Below are 17,956 nucleotides of genomic sequence, written 5' to 3'. Positions count from 1 at the left end.
TACAAGCAGCTATCTGTGACTGACTGACACACCCACTGGCAAACAGAAAATCTGTTTCCTCCTGTGAAGTCTCACTGTGTATATCAACCACACTTGAGGGCTGGCCCCATGCTCAGGAGTAGCTGGACAACACAAAAAGAATGCAAAGGTATTGTTTCATTTTGCTTTGGTTGTGTCTTATTGGTCTTTTGCCTGTTTGTGTTGATTTTCATTTTGTGTATTTATGATATTTGTCTGCTTGCTTCTTGTTTTGTTTTTTGTTTCTTGTATTTCAAGGAAAAGGGCTCATAAATTTGCATGGGTAGGGAGGCAGGGTGGATCTTGGAGGAGCTGGACAGAGGTAAGATGATCAAGGTATATTATATAAAAATTATTTTAAAAAGAAAGAGCAAACAAAGACAAAAATGGCTGAATATTGGATAAAATGATTAGATATATTCTGGAAATTTTCAGTCATCAAATATTTATCTCCAAAGGCCAATATCTTTCTCATTAGGAATTCATCAGCTTGGTCACTGCTGCCTGGAGCTGTGGGCATGTAAATGCCAATGCTCTCCCTGGCAAGCTGGTGGAATTTGCTGATGACACATATCTTCATTGGCTTTGGAGAAGGCAGACATCTGAAAAGCTGTGAGTCATTCAAAGGGGTCAGCAGAGAGTCTGCTCATTAGGTAGTATGGGGAGGGGAAGGAGCATATTTAGCCAGAAGGAGGAAAGCCAGACTTCAGGCAGCAGTGCTGTGAAATGACTTTCTGCAAAACTGCCTCGAGTTCTCTATTGGATTTCTGTAGGAAAATTGATAAGGGAGAAGGAGGAAGATTAGGGGGCCGGGAAGAAATAAGAAAGTGGGAATTAGAAGAGAGAGAAGGAATAGGTGGGTGAGACATGGACAGCTCTGTATGTCTGAGCACAGCTCAATAGGCAAGTTCTGGTTCCCATACCCAGAAGCCACAGTTATTAATAGAAATATGAATGACAACAGTTAACCATTCTTTAATGACTTTGTTACTGGACCCTGTACTTATTCTTTTCATGTTCAGTGTTTTTCATTGTCTGTGTGCTCAATTGCTGCCTGAAGAAATGTACCTGAGCAAACTGGATCAGACATACCTTCCAAGGGGCTACACTGCACGGACTAAGGAGCAATGGATAATGGTAATGGTGACATTAGTGCTGCTTAAATGGCAGGTGTCTGATCTCAATGCCTTCTGCTATCTGAACACAGTGCTTCTGTTGGAACAAGGCAAGCTGTGATGAGGAGCCCATGGGAAAGCCCCAGAGCAGGGGCTTGAGTATGTTTTAGTATTCATTTAATGGCCTAGGAATGGATTCAGAGGTATCAAGCATTTTTAAGTATGTACAAGGCTCTGATTTTGGCCCCCAGTGCAGACCCTCTTTCATTGAACAGTTATTTATTGAGTTGTCTCTCAAAAATATATCTACCCTAACAACTTAGTACCCCACTAAGAAAACCAATATTTTAGTTTTAATTTTTATATACATTAGACAAAATGTTTCTATTTGGGGATCTAGTTGAGTTTATTGCACCCCTATTTATTTAACGCTTGACTAAAATCTAACATGTGACTCTGTTCTGTCTCCAAGTCTCTTATCATTGAGACACCAATTTGAGCTGTGTTTTAAATATGTAGCTGGAACTAGGGGTAGGGAAAGGGGAGAGAAGAGATTCCAGAAGGAGCTAGGTGAGGGGTGAGGGGTCTGGGATTGAGCAGCAAGAGTATACAACAGAAGAGCTAGGAAGGAAATATTGGTTTTTAGTGCTACAGGATTCCAGAGCATTTCTCCTTCCTCCTTAATGATAGTCATAGGTAAGTGTCATTGCAAGTATAAGTGACAACCCCTTTTCATTTTGCTACTCAACAGACAAATCATGGATATGTTCCATGGTTTTCTTGAAGACACTAGCTTGCTGACTCTAATGCCAGGATTAGCAACTGGCCTTACTGACTCTAGAAATCAGGTTTCAACCTCAATTCCCCTTTCAAAGTACATTCGGCCTCTGAGCACCATCTGTAAAGCAGCTTTTCTGTCACTTGTCTTTGCCTGAGCCATTGTGGTTTTCTGTCTGGGTTACTGTAACCACTCCACCCATGTGTCTCTGTTGCTACCCTTAGCTTCCTATCTACAGTCTGCATTTACCATGGGAGCCAGAATGACACAGAGTGGACACAGAGCACCATCTTGCTAGGGCTCTCCTACTTTTGGCTGTTAAAGCCAGAGTCCCAACTCTAGCCTGCAGTGAAGGGCCTGGAAGATTCTGAGCTCCAATTGTACCTACAGAGACTTCATGTTCTCCTGCTCATTACCTAGTTCCTTCTGTCTGACATCTGTACTGTTAGCAGAGGCTCTCTCCCCAGAACTCAGTTCTTTCAGGGCCCTCTACCTACAGTGGTTTTCCTCCATGTATCCTTCATTCTTGTTTTGGTCATTTCTCTTATGTCACCTTAAGAGTAGCCCTCCTTTTAAGCAAATTTAGAAAAATCCTCTCAGTGAGTCTGGCCCATCTAAATAATACTGGTAACATCAATATTTTGCAGCAGGTTTAGGCAAAGCATGGTATGATAAGAGTTGTAAACTTGTTCTTATGACTTTGGGCTCTGATGTTAGTTGCATGATTTGTTAAATATGTGGTAGAAAGTAGAAGGAGCACGTCTAGATTGGACTGAGCCAATCCTATGACAAAGTTAACAACATGGTTATACAGAAGAAGCTGGCCTACTCCTACGAGCTGCATATCACCTCTAAAGGCCAAATGGAGCTGAGACTTGACTCCTGATACTTGAGTGAATGCAAACTTGGCTCCAAAGAAGTACATTTTACCAGCAATACACTGAAGGTTAAGAGACATTTTGGTCCTCGAGGCTTCCTAGTAAGCGTCCAGTCTGCCAAAGCTAGCTCTTTATCTTATGAGACCCTGAGCAGAGCCTAAATAGGCCCTGTAGATTCTGGCTTGTTGAGCTATGAGATAATGAATGAGTGATGTTGTGGGGACTAAATATGTGGCCATTTGTTATAGAAAAAATGGAACCCCAGTACAAAAGGCAAATAGAATGGATCTCTCAGGGCCAATCTGACCACTCAGGAATGCCTGTCTGCAGCATTGTAGAGAGAAGTCTGAGCATGCAGGCTACATGTTGGGAAAGCAGCATGAAAAAGTAACTGCATGTTTGCCCTAGTTAATAGGCCCATGCTGTTTGAGACTTCTTCTGCTGTTAGACACATATAACTGAAAATCAGGCCATGGTCATTAGGTTTGCATGGCAAGTGCCACACATGCTTGCCCACTGAACAATTGCAACAGCCCCTTTTCTAGTAGATTAAAATAGGGAGTAATTCAAAAGAGATTCATTCCTAAGCACACACATACACACAGTCTCTCTGACTCTTTGTCTCTGTCTTTTTCTGGCTCTGTCTTTCTCTCTCTGGATCTGTCTTTCTCTCTCTCACACAGACACATATACACAGTCTCTCTCTCTCTCTCTCTCTCTCTCTGTCTCTCTCTCTCTCTCTCTCTCACGCACGCACACACACACACACACACACATCAGATTACTAATCACTAAAAAAAAAAATCAGTCAGAAAAACAGCACCATTCAAATCTAACACGAGAATATGGATCCTGGTAAGGCATGGATTCTGCTTGCTCAGTCTGTACTTCTCAATAGATCTAAGAGCGTTTGGCCTATCATAGAGCAGATGCTTGATGGGCTCTCTTGAGCTGAAGATTGGCACAGAATAGCCTACTAGTTAGGGAAATGCATTATCATAATAAATGAAAAGTCCTGAAATTGATTTTGTTCTTTTACCTAGCAGTCTCTTCATCTTAGATACAAAGGCAAGAATACATTTTTGACAACATGGTTGTGAGAATTCATTGAGGTAGGATGCCTATATCATGGTTTGAATCATCATTTGAATGTTTTTTTTTTCTCTGACTAGTGATGCTATTTTTGAGGAACCTTTAGCAGACAGGGCTTAGCGAGGGAAGTGTGTCAACAGCAGCAGGGCTTTGAAGGCACAAGCTTGGCTTCTGCCACTGAACCTTACTCTCCACTTCCTGTTGAGCTGGCCTCTGCATTTCCTCCTCCTACCATAAACTGAGTTGCTCTGCCCTGCATTCCCCACACTCATGAGCTGTAAAGCTCTAAAACAGTGAGCCAAAAGAAACCGTTTGTTTCTGCTGGGCATTTTATCACAACAGTGCAAAAGCAGTTAATGTAAAGTAAGACAGAGTCCAGTGACGCTCTGATCAGCATTCACCTAGTGGGAATGGCTTTTAAGTTTGAAAACATTTATGTGTAGGTGTGTGTGTGTGCACACGCACGCACATGTGAGGGTGCCCACAGAAGTCAGAAAGGGGCTACATACAGAGCCCCTGAAGCTGAAGTTACAAATAGTTGTAAGCTATATGGAATAGGTATTGGGAACTGGGAGTCCTTTGCAAGTGTAGGATGTGCCCTGAACTACTTAGTCATCTCTCTAGTCTCTTTTTTCAAATTTTTATATCAATCTGGGTTCTAAATTGTCAGAAGTAGGGCAATCATGAACTTGAGAAGGTACAACAGGGAGATTCTAATTCAAAAGCTGTCATGACTCTTAACTGAAGTTCCAGGACTGGTCCATGTGAGGTCTTGTAAGGGCTTCTTAGCTTATGTACCTACCTAAAATACCACCGTGCAGTGTTAGCCTGGAAACTCGTGCTATGCCCATTTGAAAGGTGGATGCCATTGTCCCTTCCTGCTTATTAGTTATCACTGGAGCTGTACTCAAGGTGTTGGACAAATCCATGTCCTTGCTCACACCCATGCTGCTTTTACCTGCAGGACTGGTGACAGACAAGTTGTCTTGCTGCTTCTCTGGCACAAGTCCAGCTCCATCTTCTACCTCCATTGTTCTTCATATATAAGAATGAGTGTAGATGCCAGACAATATACCTCTCCTCCCCCTAAGAGCATAAAATTGCTCGTGTTCATCATTAGATTGCTAATTCCGAATCAGAAGCCCCCTGCTTGAGGAGGGTAAAGGAGGCTGTGGGATTGTCTCAGAATGATTCAGGTAGGAAAGCCTTAAGTACTCAGATAGACTGGAAGGAGCCTCGTCCTTTGCCAAATCTGGACTTTCAGACTGATGCCTTTTTGAATCCTATACAGAGGTTAGAAATGATCTTAATGTTATATATCTACTAGCAAAATTTGATTAGACCAGGAATCTACCCGTAGGCCTGAGCTTTAATGTGATTCCTAAATGATCTTCAGCCTCCTAATAAGATCTGCAGATACCCGTCAAATGTTATAAATGGTAATAAACGGGTCTAGAGCTATACAGGTGAATGTTGCCAATAGTTCTTTGTGGTTTTGTGTCTTTAAAAAACACTCATGTAATAATAGGCAACATTTATCTAATGCTTATTGTTTTGTGGCCACTGGCTAAAAGCTTTTTGTTGTATACCACCTATTTATTCTTTAACTCGAGCCTAGTATAATTATCACCAAGTAATAAATCAGAAGACACAGACTTGGGAAGCAGGTCACCAGGTTGCAGGTGGTGAAACTTGACCCTGACACCAGAGCTGTGGTCTTCTCCACATGTTGATATAAAGCTGATAGAGTGTGAGCAGTTAGAGGTTCTGTTTCTATTTGTTTGTTTATCTTTATTTTCTTTTCTTTCTACACAAGCCATGCTCTTTATCATTAAGCATCTCAAGAGGTCAGTGTTTTGTGCAAGTTCAGCATGAAGATTATATATATCATATATATGTATGGTATATATAATATATATATAATATTTATTGTTTGTTTGTATGTATGTATGTATGTATGTATCCCACACCTTCCTTTCTAATTTGGTGTGCAAATTCTGGAATACTTTGGATTTTGGGTCTTTGGTCAAGGTTTTCCTTGCAAATGAGGTTTCTTTAAAGTATCAGTAGCAATGTGAGAGATCATACCATTTTTTCCCCTGTAATCAAGATAATGAAACTGAGTTGCCTCTATTTATTCCCATTAGCATAATGATTACATGTAATTAAAGCTAAGACATCATCAGAAAAGGTCAGATAACAAAAACAGGCTAGAAAAGAGGAATTCTCTTTTCACAGAATAGAGTCTGGGACCTACCAAGAAGAACTCAGGTGTTCCCACCTAGCACAGCTGAGCCCCAGGGGTCAGTTTACCTTCTCCTTTGTAATGTATGTTGTCACTGACACTCTGGGCCAACCCATTATTCATTGTATCTACTTCTCTTTATCTGATCCTTTACAACATGAGCTCCTTTGGAGATAGCCCTTTGGGTTTTTTTTTTTTTTTTACCCTTTCTGTTTGTGATACACATGTGTATGATATGTTTGCATGTGCATGTGTACATTCTATAGCACATGTGAAGAGGTCAAAGAACAACATGACAAGGTCAAAGAACAACATCGGGCGTCAGTACTTGCTTTTTGCTGTGTTTGGGACATTGTCTCATTCTTGGTTTTTTACCAATGTATGTTCCAGGCTAGCCCATCCCACGAGCATCCGGTCTCTTGTGTCTGTGCCTCACTGGCTGTGGGAGTGCTGGGGTGTACAGATGCACTCTACCGTACCCAGATTCACATAGTTTTGAAAATTCAAACTCAGGTCCCATACTTGCATAGCTAGCATTTTTCCCCACAGAGCTGTCTTCCCACCCACCCCAGGGCTGACTTTTTCTTTCAGGCTTTGGTAATTATCAAATGATAAGAGATGAGTTACATAATAGGGGGTGATAGACACTTATGGATTTATTCATTGATGTATTAGGCAGATATAGAATGAGATGGGAGAAAATTGTCTAAGACCAGGGCATATTTGCACAAATATTTCAGAAATCTGCTATTATGAAACAGAGTTTAAAGTGGAGTGACTTAAAACCTCAAAGGTTGTCTTCCTCCCTTCCCTTTCTTTTTTTCCCTCCTTCCTGTTCTGTGAGTCATGGATTTGGTCCTCTCTTAGATGGATAAAGTATCTTTCTTTCCTATGATAAAGAACCATTAGTTGAGATGGCTTAGTTGGTTCCAGAGAATAAAAACTGGGTAAGGTCTTGGTGCCAGCTATGGTTTGGGTGTTTTGGTCTCACCACATATGAACTGTCTGCAGTAGCCTCTTGCCAAGTCTGGCTTAGCCATGTAAGGGACAATGTGACATGGTTGCCTGCCATTGGAACAGAGCCAGCAGATCATGGACCTCCATAGGTGTTAGAGTTGGAGGTTAAGGGCATAGGCTGCATAAAGTGTGTGTGTGTGTGTGTGTGTGTGTGTGTGTGTGTGTGTGTGTATTCCTCCATGTTCCTCCTCCTTCAGAGGAAATGTCCTCTCTCCCAAGGTTAATGTTAATGACCCAATGAGAATCAGAGAGAACATGAGTCCTGGAGGCGAGGGTATGGCTAATGTCCCAGCAAAATGATAAAATGCTATGACTTTTAGGACAGCCCTTAAGGCTGTGAGAAAGAACTCTGAAAACATGAATTCAAAAATTTATAATTTCTCAACTATGCAAAATATAAGTATGCAATATAAATTGTATAAGGAACTTCAGAGATCTAAAGGAACAGAGACAGCTGCACTATGAACCAGCTCATCAGAAAGATACTAAGGAAGGAGATTAAAGAGATTTAGGGAGTGGTGATCGCAGGGCAAGATACTGTCCAGCTAAATTTTTTTAAATTTATACTTAAAAATGCAGGTAGATTCCTGAGTTCAAGGTCAGCTTGGGACAGAGAAAGTTTAGGTCCAGGCCCAGACTTGGTATGAATGATAATTTCAGAATGAGATCCCATCCAGCTATCTTATTGTCAGTGCTTGGACTTGTGGTCAGTCTCTTTCTAAGAATGAAGGGGCTGAGGTCCAGGAATGCTGATTCATGGGCTTTATCAAAAGGGAACCTGGGGTAATGAGTGAATTGATATGCAAATAAAAGACTGGACTTTTGATCTGCAGGAGATGCTATCCAGAGGTTTTAGAATAGCAAAAGAAAGCTGTCTTGAGCAGAACATACACACACACACACACACACAGAGAGAGAGAGAGAGAGAGAGAGAGAGAGAGAGAGAGAGAAGGAGAGAGAGGGGAGGGGGAGGGAGAGAGGGAGAGGGAGAGGGAGAGGGAGAGGGAGAGGGAGAGGGAGAGGGAGAGGGAGAGGGAGAGGGAGAGAGGTCTGACAAGCCTTCTTGAGTACAACATAGGCCTCAACTTGGACTTACAATTTGACTTCAAGTTGTGTGTTTCACTGCTCCTAGACACCCCTTCCTCAGAACCCCTCTCTAAGCCAAGGCTGGCCTTTGGCAGCCTCTCATCCTGTCATGGCCTGTCCATCATGTGCTCTCTCCCTCCAGCTATATCCTCTGGACTCCTTCACCTGGTGGCTCAGGTTCCAGAGTGAAAGTGGGGGCTCCAAGGCCTCTCAGAACTCCAGCGTCTGAATTCCAAAGTTTTTGCTTCCAGAACATGCTATGGGTCAAAGCCAACTCAGGTGAGGCAGACGTTGGCTTTTGCACCTGTGTTTGAGTGAGTGTGGAAACTGGAAATTGATTCCTGGAATCTTCTTCAATTCCTCTCCATCTGTTTTTTTGAGAGTGGTGAACTTGAACTGAGAGTTTGCAGAGTCAGCTAGACTGGCTGACTGACACACCTCAAGGAGGCTCTTATCTCCATCTACTGGGTGCACAGACACATGCTGCTTCTTCACGTAGGTGCTAGGACTAGAACTTGGGTCTCCTTGTTTATGCATTAAGCATTTTCCAGACTGAGCCAATGCTCAGCCTAATTGATTTACATTTGTGAGTGGCCTAGACCTAGCATGATATCTTTCAGTCATTCATGGCGTAGCATGCCTTCCTTTTTAAGGATGAAGAGTATGTATGCATCTCCATCTCCATTCACCACTATGTAGAAGTATTACTTCTACCTTTGGGCTATCGTGAATCATGCATCTAGGAACCTAGGTGTCAAAGTCCCAACTTTCAGTTCTTCTAGATATTGATCCAGAAATTGAACTTTTAGAGCAGCTTAATTCTGTTTTTAATATTTTGAGGGACTATTAATAGCAAGTCCCATGCCAGCTGGTCTGCGTTAGAGAATGGAAGCTCTTTGTGCCTAGCCAGAACACCATAGAAGAGACAACGCTGACTACCTGTATAAGGAACTTTTTTAAAAGCATTTTCTGCTGAAACAAATGAAGATACTCATTTTTTTTTCTTTAAAACACATTCTTCCTTTCTGTTCCCACGTGCACGTATGGCCTAGAGAGCTCCTGTCAGGTTTTTCATCATTTGCAGGAAAACTCCCTCTGGCACAGAGAAAGTCTGCCAGGTGGCAAGGTCGCTACTCAAGGTCTGCTCTCTGCTTGGTTTAAGCACCACCACTCATTCGGATTTCTTGGCTCACATGGCCTCTCTGTCCCTGAAAAGCTTTGCAGCTTCACCCTAGAAGCTGACTCTGAAATACCTCCAACTTCCCAGCATCCCTCCTGCCAGCCCTCTATGACTAATCTGAAAATGTATCTTTTGAGAAAAAGAAAGGATAAAAACAGAGAATACAGTACCCTTCCAAGACAAAACAATGAGAAATAGCTAAAAATAATTGAAGCTGTATTGCCTCTGTTCCTAAAGGCCATATTTTTGGCTACCTCTGGTGATTATTCATCCCCCTGGGGCACATTTCATTTTCTCTGCAAGACTGTGTAAGGGGAATAACTTATAATTTGGGCTACAAATTGTGTGTGACATTTCTGTATCTTATTTGGTGGTTATCTCTATTATTGCCTAAGAAGACTATTGGCCATTTCACAGGCGTTGTTTGAAAGCAGGTAGTAACCCCCGAACAAGAGTCCCATTGTAAAGATGCATAATGTGGATTATATCTATGATTTTTAAGGAAAAGATTAACCTGACTTTGCAGTACTGTTCTCTACCCCAGACTAACAGGGATGGTTGTATTCCTCATATTCCTCCAGCATTCAGTACCGGGAGGGAAACCACAAATACAAATATGCATGGGTGTATTCAGGCCTCCAGAGAATGAGGACTAAGCACATGGTCTTTTGAAGGTCATCTTAGAGTCAAATTTATGTTTTCAGAACTTAACCATTGTCATAGTGTGGCTGTCAATATTGATTTTCAACTTGAAAAAGCCTAGGGATTGTCTATCAGAAATTGTCTAGATCAGATTACCCTGTGGGTCTGTCTGTGAGGGGCTATACAAGTTACGTCGATTGAGATGGGCTGGAGTCTGGACTAAATCAAAAGGGGAATGTAAGCTGAGCATTAGACTTCATCTCCCTTTGCTTCAGCACTATAAATGAATGCTTCCTGTTCTTGTTGCCTGCCATTCCTCTCCAGGCCACCATGGAGGTATTTCCTCAAACTGCAAGCCAGACTAAACCTTCCCCACCTCCCCCCAAATTGCTTCTTGCTAGGTATTTGGTCACAGCAAGTAGAAATACACAGGGAAACTCTTCAGGGTACCAGTAAACACCGAGAACTTCATGGTTCGACATATTGGGCTCACAGCTGGGACTGCTCTAAATAACTGTACGACCTTGATCAAATTATTAAATATTTGTTTAAGTTACTATGGATTCAGAATGCACAGTTCAGCAGTGTATCCCTCAGTAGACGGAGTTGAAAGTGAAGCAACGTTGCCTGGTACAAAGACTATCTCTTCTTCTTAAGAGCTCCCTTTGGGCATAGCCAGATTCTTTTCATGTGTGAATGCACAGACTTTCCTGAGAATGTGATGGAGAATCTTAATTTTCAACTTGATTAGATTGAGAACCACCTAGGGAATTAGTGACACACACCTCTGGGCGTGTCTGTGAGAGCATCCCCATACAAAATTGGATCCTGAGGAGGACTCTAAGTTAATGATGAGCAGGTTAATCCCTTGATAAATTTATAACATGATGACATTATTGAGAGGTAGTGAAAACTAGGATGCTGGTGTCTGCCCGGAGGAAATAGTACCGAGGGGGATGTCTGCCAGGGGGTTGTATTTTGGGCTAGCCACTTCTCTCCCTTGCTCTGCTTCCTGGCTGCTATAATATGAAGTGTTCTGCCTGCCCTCTCCGCCAGGGTGCACTGGCATCTGCAAACCTGTGACCCAAAAGAAGTCTCTCTTCTTTTAGTTTGTCTATGCCAGATGTCCCAGTGATGTGAAAGATAAACTGCTACAGCTAGTAAGTACTCAGAATTGAGCTGCTGAAGGGAACTGCTCGAAAATAAATAGTGGGAGCATTGTACAATTGCATGCAGCGTTTCTGTGCTACACTTTCACGTGTAATAGTTTCAGCAACTTGATTTGTGTGTTAGGCACTGGGGTTTTCTTTTTCTTGTGAATAATTTTTTTAAATCTTTACATATATTAGCTCATCTAATTCTGACAATCTCCTGAGGAGTAGTAGGTGTCAGACCAATGCCCAGTCTACGGAAAGGGAACAAAGTAGAGAGAAAGATTTGGGCCAGTTCTCTTAGAAAGAAGCAGAACCCAAATCTAAAGCTATATCTCCAGGGTCTGTAGACTTTGTAGAACCTCAGAGTTTGTGTTCTCAGTGTCTCTTGTTTCACTAAAAGTTAGCATAATTTACACTGTTTTAAAATGTTTAATTTATTTTGTATATGACAATCAGACTTTTGTTACTTACAGTTCTCCATATCATCTTTCCCAGCACAACCGTCAGTGTGAGTGGTGGCATCGTTTCAGGAGACCTTAATGACTATCTTAGGGGAAAGCAGAGGAGTAACCCTGTGGGGTTGAGTCTAGTTTGTTATGGCAGTGGTCTGGGAAATAGCACTTTGGGAGGTATTTTGAGGACCTACAGGGGTTTTCACACTGCACAATCCACTTATTCCTTTTCTGATAATTTTATGATGAGTTCAGAGCAAAGAGACAAGGGTAGAACGATTTCTCCAGGAGAGCGCCAGAAAAGCACTAAAGTTAGCAGTCAAATTTCACCTGCTGGGTTTTCCTTAAATGACACGAGTGGTCCAAAGGAAACTATTTTTATATCCACTTTGTAGTAAGAACCTTGGGTATTTTCTTCTTGTTCCTCAATTCTTTGTGTACACGTGGATGTATACATGCTTATATGCATGGGTGCATGTGTGTATCTGTGTATATGTGTGTCTTTGTGCGTGTATATCTGTGTGCAAGTGCATGTGTGTTTGGCTGAGTACTTGAACCCAGGGCCACACAGATTCTAAGCAAGTGCTATCCTATTGAGCGACTGTTTCATCCCTGATAAGGACCCGAGACCTAAAAGCACAGTGACCAATATGCTTTGGCCTGCTCTGCACAATGGCACGGAGAAGTTTTGATTCTTTCCAAGGAATGCTATGCTGAGGTTGAGTCATGCCAAGCTGGATCCCTCCCTTCCTCTCACCCCACCCTGTAGATATACCCTCTAGTCAATGTTTTCCTGTCCAGATGGTTCTTAAGCACCCTAGCTCTTTCATTCAGTATTGCCTTCAGACACACAGCTGCTGTCCAGGGAACTAGCAGATGCTGCACCCTGATGAATGAGAAACAAATGGGTGGTGTTGGTGTTGGCAATGGTGGTGGTGGTGGTAGCCGTGGTGGCAGCGGTGGTAGCAGCAGTGATGACAGCAGCAATAGCAATGGTGGCAGTAGTAGCAGTGGCATCAGTGGCTTTAACTAGGAGGGCCGTATCAAAGTGTGTGGTTATGAGTGTCAGCGGTACCCACACTGCCAAGCTATCACCAGCTCTAGTTTGTGATTGATGCACCTAAACTGCAAGAAAAGCAATGTTTAAAAAACAAACCCAAACCCCGGGAATTAAACGAGATGCTATTATCAGCACAGGGTGTCTGTTTCAAGGGTTTTTAAAAGGATCTTTCAGGCATTTCCTATGTTGTGACCTAGTGTTATTAAGTGCTGTGAAGCGTTTGTTTAAAGAGAATAGGGGAAATGTAGCTTATACTTAGTAAAGCCTACTTAGTTGTTCCCGGGGCTTTGGGAATCAAGTTATTTTTCCATTTGTTCCAAGAGTCAAAAACAGCTCACTCTGAATTATTCTTTCCTTGAAGATTTCACTTTAGAATCGCTGGGGTTAGGGGTGGCGGGTGATTGTTTCCTTTGAGGCTCCCTTTTCCAACCCAAACACTCACAGATCAATTTCTTGGTCAGACACTATAATGCTCACTTGCTCCAGTGCAAAAACCAGAGGGAACTGGCTCTTTTACAACCAGTTGGAAGCTTTTATCTCCAGGTTTTTGCATTTGATGCTGGAAACTGCATTACGTGCACTGGCTTGTGTTCCATTTTCACTTGGAGTTCTGCGTGGTCTTCAAAAAGAACTAACCGACTAATCAATGTGGACTTCTTATTTACAATTCACCTTTTGGTACCAATCCTAAATACTTTTTAAAAAAAAAAAAGCTTCTGTACTTCATGCTCGGATCCTATTGGAGGAAAAAACAGAAACAAAACAAGATCTCCCCGCTGTGGTTAAAGAATACTACTTGGTAAAATGAAGACTTGTTTATCTCTATTATGGAAGCCAACACCCAATATTTAATATTAGTCAGTGTGTGTTGCCACGACAAGGTGCTACAGCTATGGTGGCTTCAGCAGTAAATGTTTATTTTTTCACATTGCTGATAAGGTCAAGATCAAGGTACCAGCAGCATTTGTTGTTGGTTTAGGCCCCTTGTCCTGGCGTGATGACAACAACTTTTCTAGGTCCTGACATGACCGTGTGTATTGTGTGCTTGTGTGCATGAGTGTGTGTGCATGTGCATGCATGTGTGTGAGAGTATGTGTGTGTTGTCGAAGTCAGAGGACAGCCCCTAGCATCACCTATCAGAATGCAGTCATCTTGTTTTTTGAAACAGGGTCTCTCACTAGCCACGACCTCACTAAGTAGGGGAGGCTGGCTGCTCATTGATCCCCAAGGATTTTCCTGCCTCCACCTCCCCACTGCTGGGATTACAGTATGTACTGTGACAGTTGGTATTTTATGTGGGCTATAAGGATCTAACTTAGGGTGTCACACTTACTATCTCCCCAAGCTTTGTGGGTCTATGCATACAGAAAGAGAAATAGCTGCCATCTCTCTCCTCTTACAAAGACAGAGGTCTGGTTAAACTTCTACCCTTATGACCTAATTTGATCTTTATTACTTTCTTATATACACCATCTCCAAATATAGTCACGCTGCAGCTTAGGGCTTTGACATATGAATTAGAAGAGAACACAGTGCTATAATAATCAGAAGGGTTTTTTTTTTTTCTTCCCTCAAGAAAGCTAAGACGAAGCCTTTTCTGTGCTTCTATCCATGTGGTGCCCTTGTCTACTATAGTTTCTTCAGGAGAATGCAGCTAGCAGGTTGGGGGTGTAGAAAGGACACAGTAAACGGCTTCAGTCAGTGAGAACGGCATGCGAGATGAAAAGCACTGAAAATTTTAATCTTATCTCTCCGTCTCCCTCTCCCATGCTATGAATGCAGCCTGTCCTATTTGTAACTGCCTGCTTACTCCTCGGCCTTTTTCTGATGGATGCCTGTTATTAAAGTGGATCAGGCCCTGAAGTGATAATGACAGAGGCGATTTCCCAGGGTGCTGAGGTTTGCTTAGTGTGAAGATTAGCATTGTGTTCAGCAATCAAGCCTTTATCCAGACACTGGGGAGAAAAAAACAGGGCTGGGACTCCGGGCTTTCTTCCTAATTTTACATGGAATATGAATGCATCGAGGCGTTTCCCAGGTAACTTCTTTTGGCCTCAATTCTTCTCTCTGCTCACCTGGCCCATATGCTTTTGTGATGGCTGGAGATTAGGACCCCTGCTGCAGGTTACTCTTTATTATTCCAAATTTTTGATTCAGCCCAAAAGTAGAAACAAAAGGTACAGATGTCCTTCAGTTCTAAATTCAGAAGTCACTTTCATTCAAGGATGGCCACAGAGTCCAACTGAAAAAGAATGGGTCTTGCCTGCATTACCCCAAATCAAAGCTGATATAAAGAAGGGTTCATGGAGAGACAAAGGCTTTTATTAGGGAGAGCTATTAGTCCCCACTTTCCTCCTATAAAGCAATTGAGAGTTTTCTTTTGTTGTGGGCAGACCAAGGCCACTTTGATTCCTCTTAGATTCATGGTGAAGCTGCTAATGAAGTTAGGGAGTGTTAGCCGTTCTTCTATAATCTCACTTGTATTTTAATAAAAACAGGCCTCAGACCAAGTTCACCCACACATATAGACACTCACTAAATGAATATGCATTAGTAGAGCAAGCTCAGAACAGCTCAGAAATCCACCCTGCATGCCCGGTGCAGTCCTGGCTTTGCTGTCTGTCAGGCGGTGCAGCTCTTCCCTGCCCACGTGCTGAAGCCATCAGGGAGCCTTCAGAAAACATTAGGGCTGGTCCTACCTCCAGACAGTTCTACATGGTTTTCCTCTGGCTGAAGCCTGCTATTTATGTAAAAGCTCTTCCTGCCACACTCATGTTAAGCCAAGTTTGAAAACTAGATTTTTGAGATGCTCCAACCACACCCTCTATAAAAGGTTCACTTAGGGCCAACCCACAAGTATCATGGAGGGATGGCTCAATTTTCCCAGCTCACATCTCTTTAGTCTGAAAAGCTAACAAATTAATGCCTGGAACTTGCATTTGGGATTAAATGATAGACATCATCATACAGGGTGTGGAGTACCAGGCTAGATAGGTTCTTATACCTCACTCTTGGAAGAGTGGGAAATATCTTTTGGCTCCTGAAGTGACTACACGCATCCTAAATAACTTGAGTTTCACCACTGAGAACATATTTCTAACTGCCACTTTGTTAGTGATTAACACAGCAGTGCTTTTAACATTAGGAACACATTTTTGAGTCTTCTGGGATGTGAATATTCTAAATTTACTCCTCATTGTGAGATATTAAGAGTGTAGAGAATTTTACAGTGCATTTAGGGGTGGGATTAAATGAAACCCTAATCTAATAGGACTGTGGCCATATAAGAAGAAGAGAGGTTTGAGCTAGATGGTCTGTCTCACCTGATGTTCTAGACTGACTTGAGATTCTGCAAAGGATCCGACCAACAATAAGAACCTCAATAGATAAAATCTTCTCCAGTCTTCAGATTCTTCCCAGCTTCAGAACCATGAGACAAATCAACTTTTTTTTTTTTTAACTAGCCCATCTGTACTATTCAACTCTGGCAGTAGAAAATTGTCTAGACAGCCTTCTTAATGCTAATTAACAACTGCTGGTTGTTGACCAAGCTATGTTGAGAGATTTGTGCATAGATTAGCCATCTTAGACGATGGTCCTTTCCAATGTGGTATTGACTGACCTCACTGAATCTGTGTATTGTTAGTATGTTAATACCTCACAGCCCTTAAAGACTACCCTACTGGCACATTCATGAAATCATGAATATGCTTACATATGTTCAAGTATATGGTAATCATAGTAATATTTCATTTCCCGAAAGCAAAAGAGATGATTATTCTTTCTTTAAGAATGAGCTGCAAAGGCTGGGCATACCTCAGCTACCAGTCATAGACTGTAACTGTATTGTGAAGCCAAGGCAAAGTCTGGTGATCGATCATCTCTGGTTCCCAGATTGCAACGTTTAATCTTATACCCAAAGGAAAGGGCAGCAACTACTTCAGGGAATACTTCCACAGGACATTGAGTGAAGAGAGCAAGCTACAGTGTTTTTATGCATGCTCTTAAGACTGATATGCTATATCTGCTATAATCCTAAAGGCAAGGGGAAGTCACATGGCCAACGCCAACACCAATGAGGCTTTGGTTGCTCCTCTTAAGGAGGAATATTATATGGGAGAAAGTATATTTTTGAGAAGTTATCTCATTTTCTTTGGGAATGGGAATATCATTTCTTATCTTGTCCTTATCCCAAGTGCACAGTTGTAGTGAAGTAAGGCAAGGAAGGACGTTTATGTAAAGGGAACCATTCTACCTCAAGCTTGTGAACTACATGTAATAAAGGGATGGGAAGGACTTTTGCAAATACAAAACTGAAGTTTAGCAAAGTCTAGTGGAAGTCATGGAAAACAGAACAGTTGGGATGCTCACTGTGGTTCAAGGTTGGGATGCTTCCTATAGTTCAAGGTTATTGACAAATTTTAGAGTTGGATTACAATATTTACTTAGAGAACCATCTACCCAACTGGAAAGAGAAGTCTGACAGAGTCAGTGAACTCCTGAGACTAGCAAACTTTATTCCATTTCATGTTTATGTGTCCTCAGTGTCCCCACATTTCTTGGTAATCTATTACATATGCTTGCTTTGATGTCATAAAGGACCACGCCTTTGTAGAGCCTTTGTCTAGTGGTTGGGCAGAAGAGAAAGGTTCACATGAGCTGTGCTGGGCGGGGCGGGGGTTGCGGGGGAAACCACTTAGCTGGCAGAATGCAAAGGAACAAAACAGAGAGTCTCTATGGAGATCTTGCCCTTACTCTACTGTAAAAAGCTGCCTTCCCTCTTTTGGCTTCTAGTTGTTTGTCTGTTATGGTAAGTCTGCCTTAACATAGAGTGATGGTTCCTGGGCCTCTAGTTCTGAATGCTATTATAAACGGTTTTCCTAGAAGAATAGGGCTAAGGTTGGGAAGGAAAAATAAAGAGCTTAGGGACAAAATGTTGAAATAAATGAAATCAAATAAGTATGTTTTTTAGCACATGTCCTCATTGATTTTTCTCTCTCGGGCTAAGGAGTCACCGTTCTTACCTTCCTGTTCTGGAGCTGAGTTGTGGTCCCTTCTTTCTCTTAGGTATTATGACACAGACAGTTTTAAGTTTCACAACTGAGGTAAATTTACTCTCTGTGCTCTGCTTCCCAAATCCAGGTGAGCCCCATCCTCCAGCCTTCCTCTCAATGTTATTAAAAGTTGAACTATAACTCACATTTCACAAAATTGCCATTTAAAATGTGCATTTTGGTGG

At 42.1% G+C, this 17,956-nt stretch overlaps 1 protein-coding gene across 4 annotated transcripts in view; it reads left to right on the top strand.

The window, feature by feature from the left end:
- The window catches only part of Prickle2 (prickle planar cell polarity protein 2), a 335,444-nt gene that overhangs the window by 121,504 nt on the left and 195,984 nt on the right, over positions 1 to 17,956 (top strand). The window contains exon 1 of one of the 4 annotated variants that reach the window (NM_001134461.1): positions 17,465 to 17,527. The exons of the other annotated variants lie outside the window; for them this stretch is intronic. The gene's annotated coding sequence lies outside the window, so the exon portion shown is untranslated. Of the gene's footprint in view, positions 1 to 17,464; positions 17,528 to 17,956 lie in introns of those variants that run through there. 4 annotated transcript variants of the gene reach the window in all.

Source organism: Mus musculus, chromosome 6 (genome assembly GCF_000001635.26).
Source record: "Mus musculus strain C57BL/6J chromosome 6, GRCm38.p6 C57BL/6J".
In the NCBI taxonomy this organism is placed as follows: domain Eukaryota; kingdom Metazoa; phylum Chordata; class Mammalia; order Rodentia; family Muridae; genus Mus; species Mus musculus.
The sequence above is the reverse complement of the archived record's forward strand: the minus strand, read 5'-3'. Positions and strand labels throughout refer to the sequence as shown.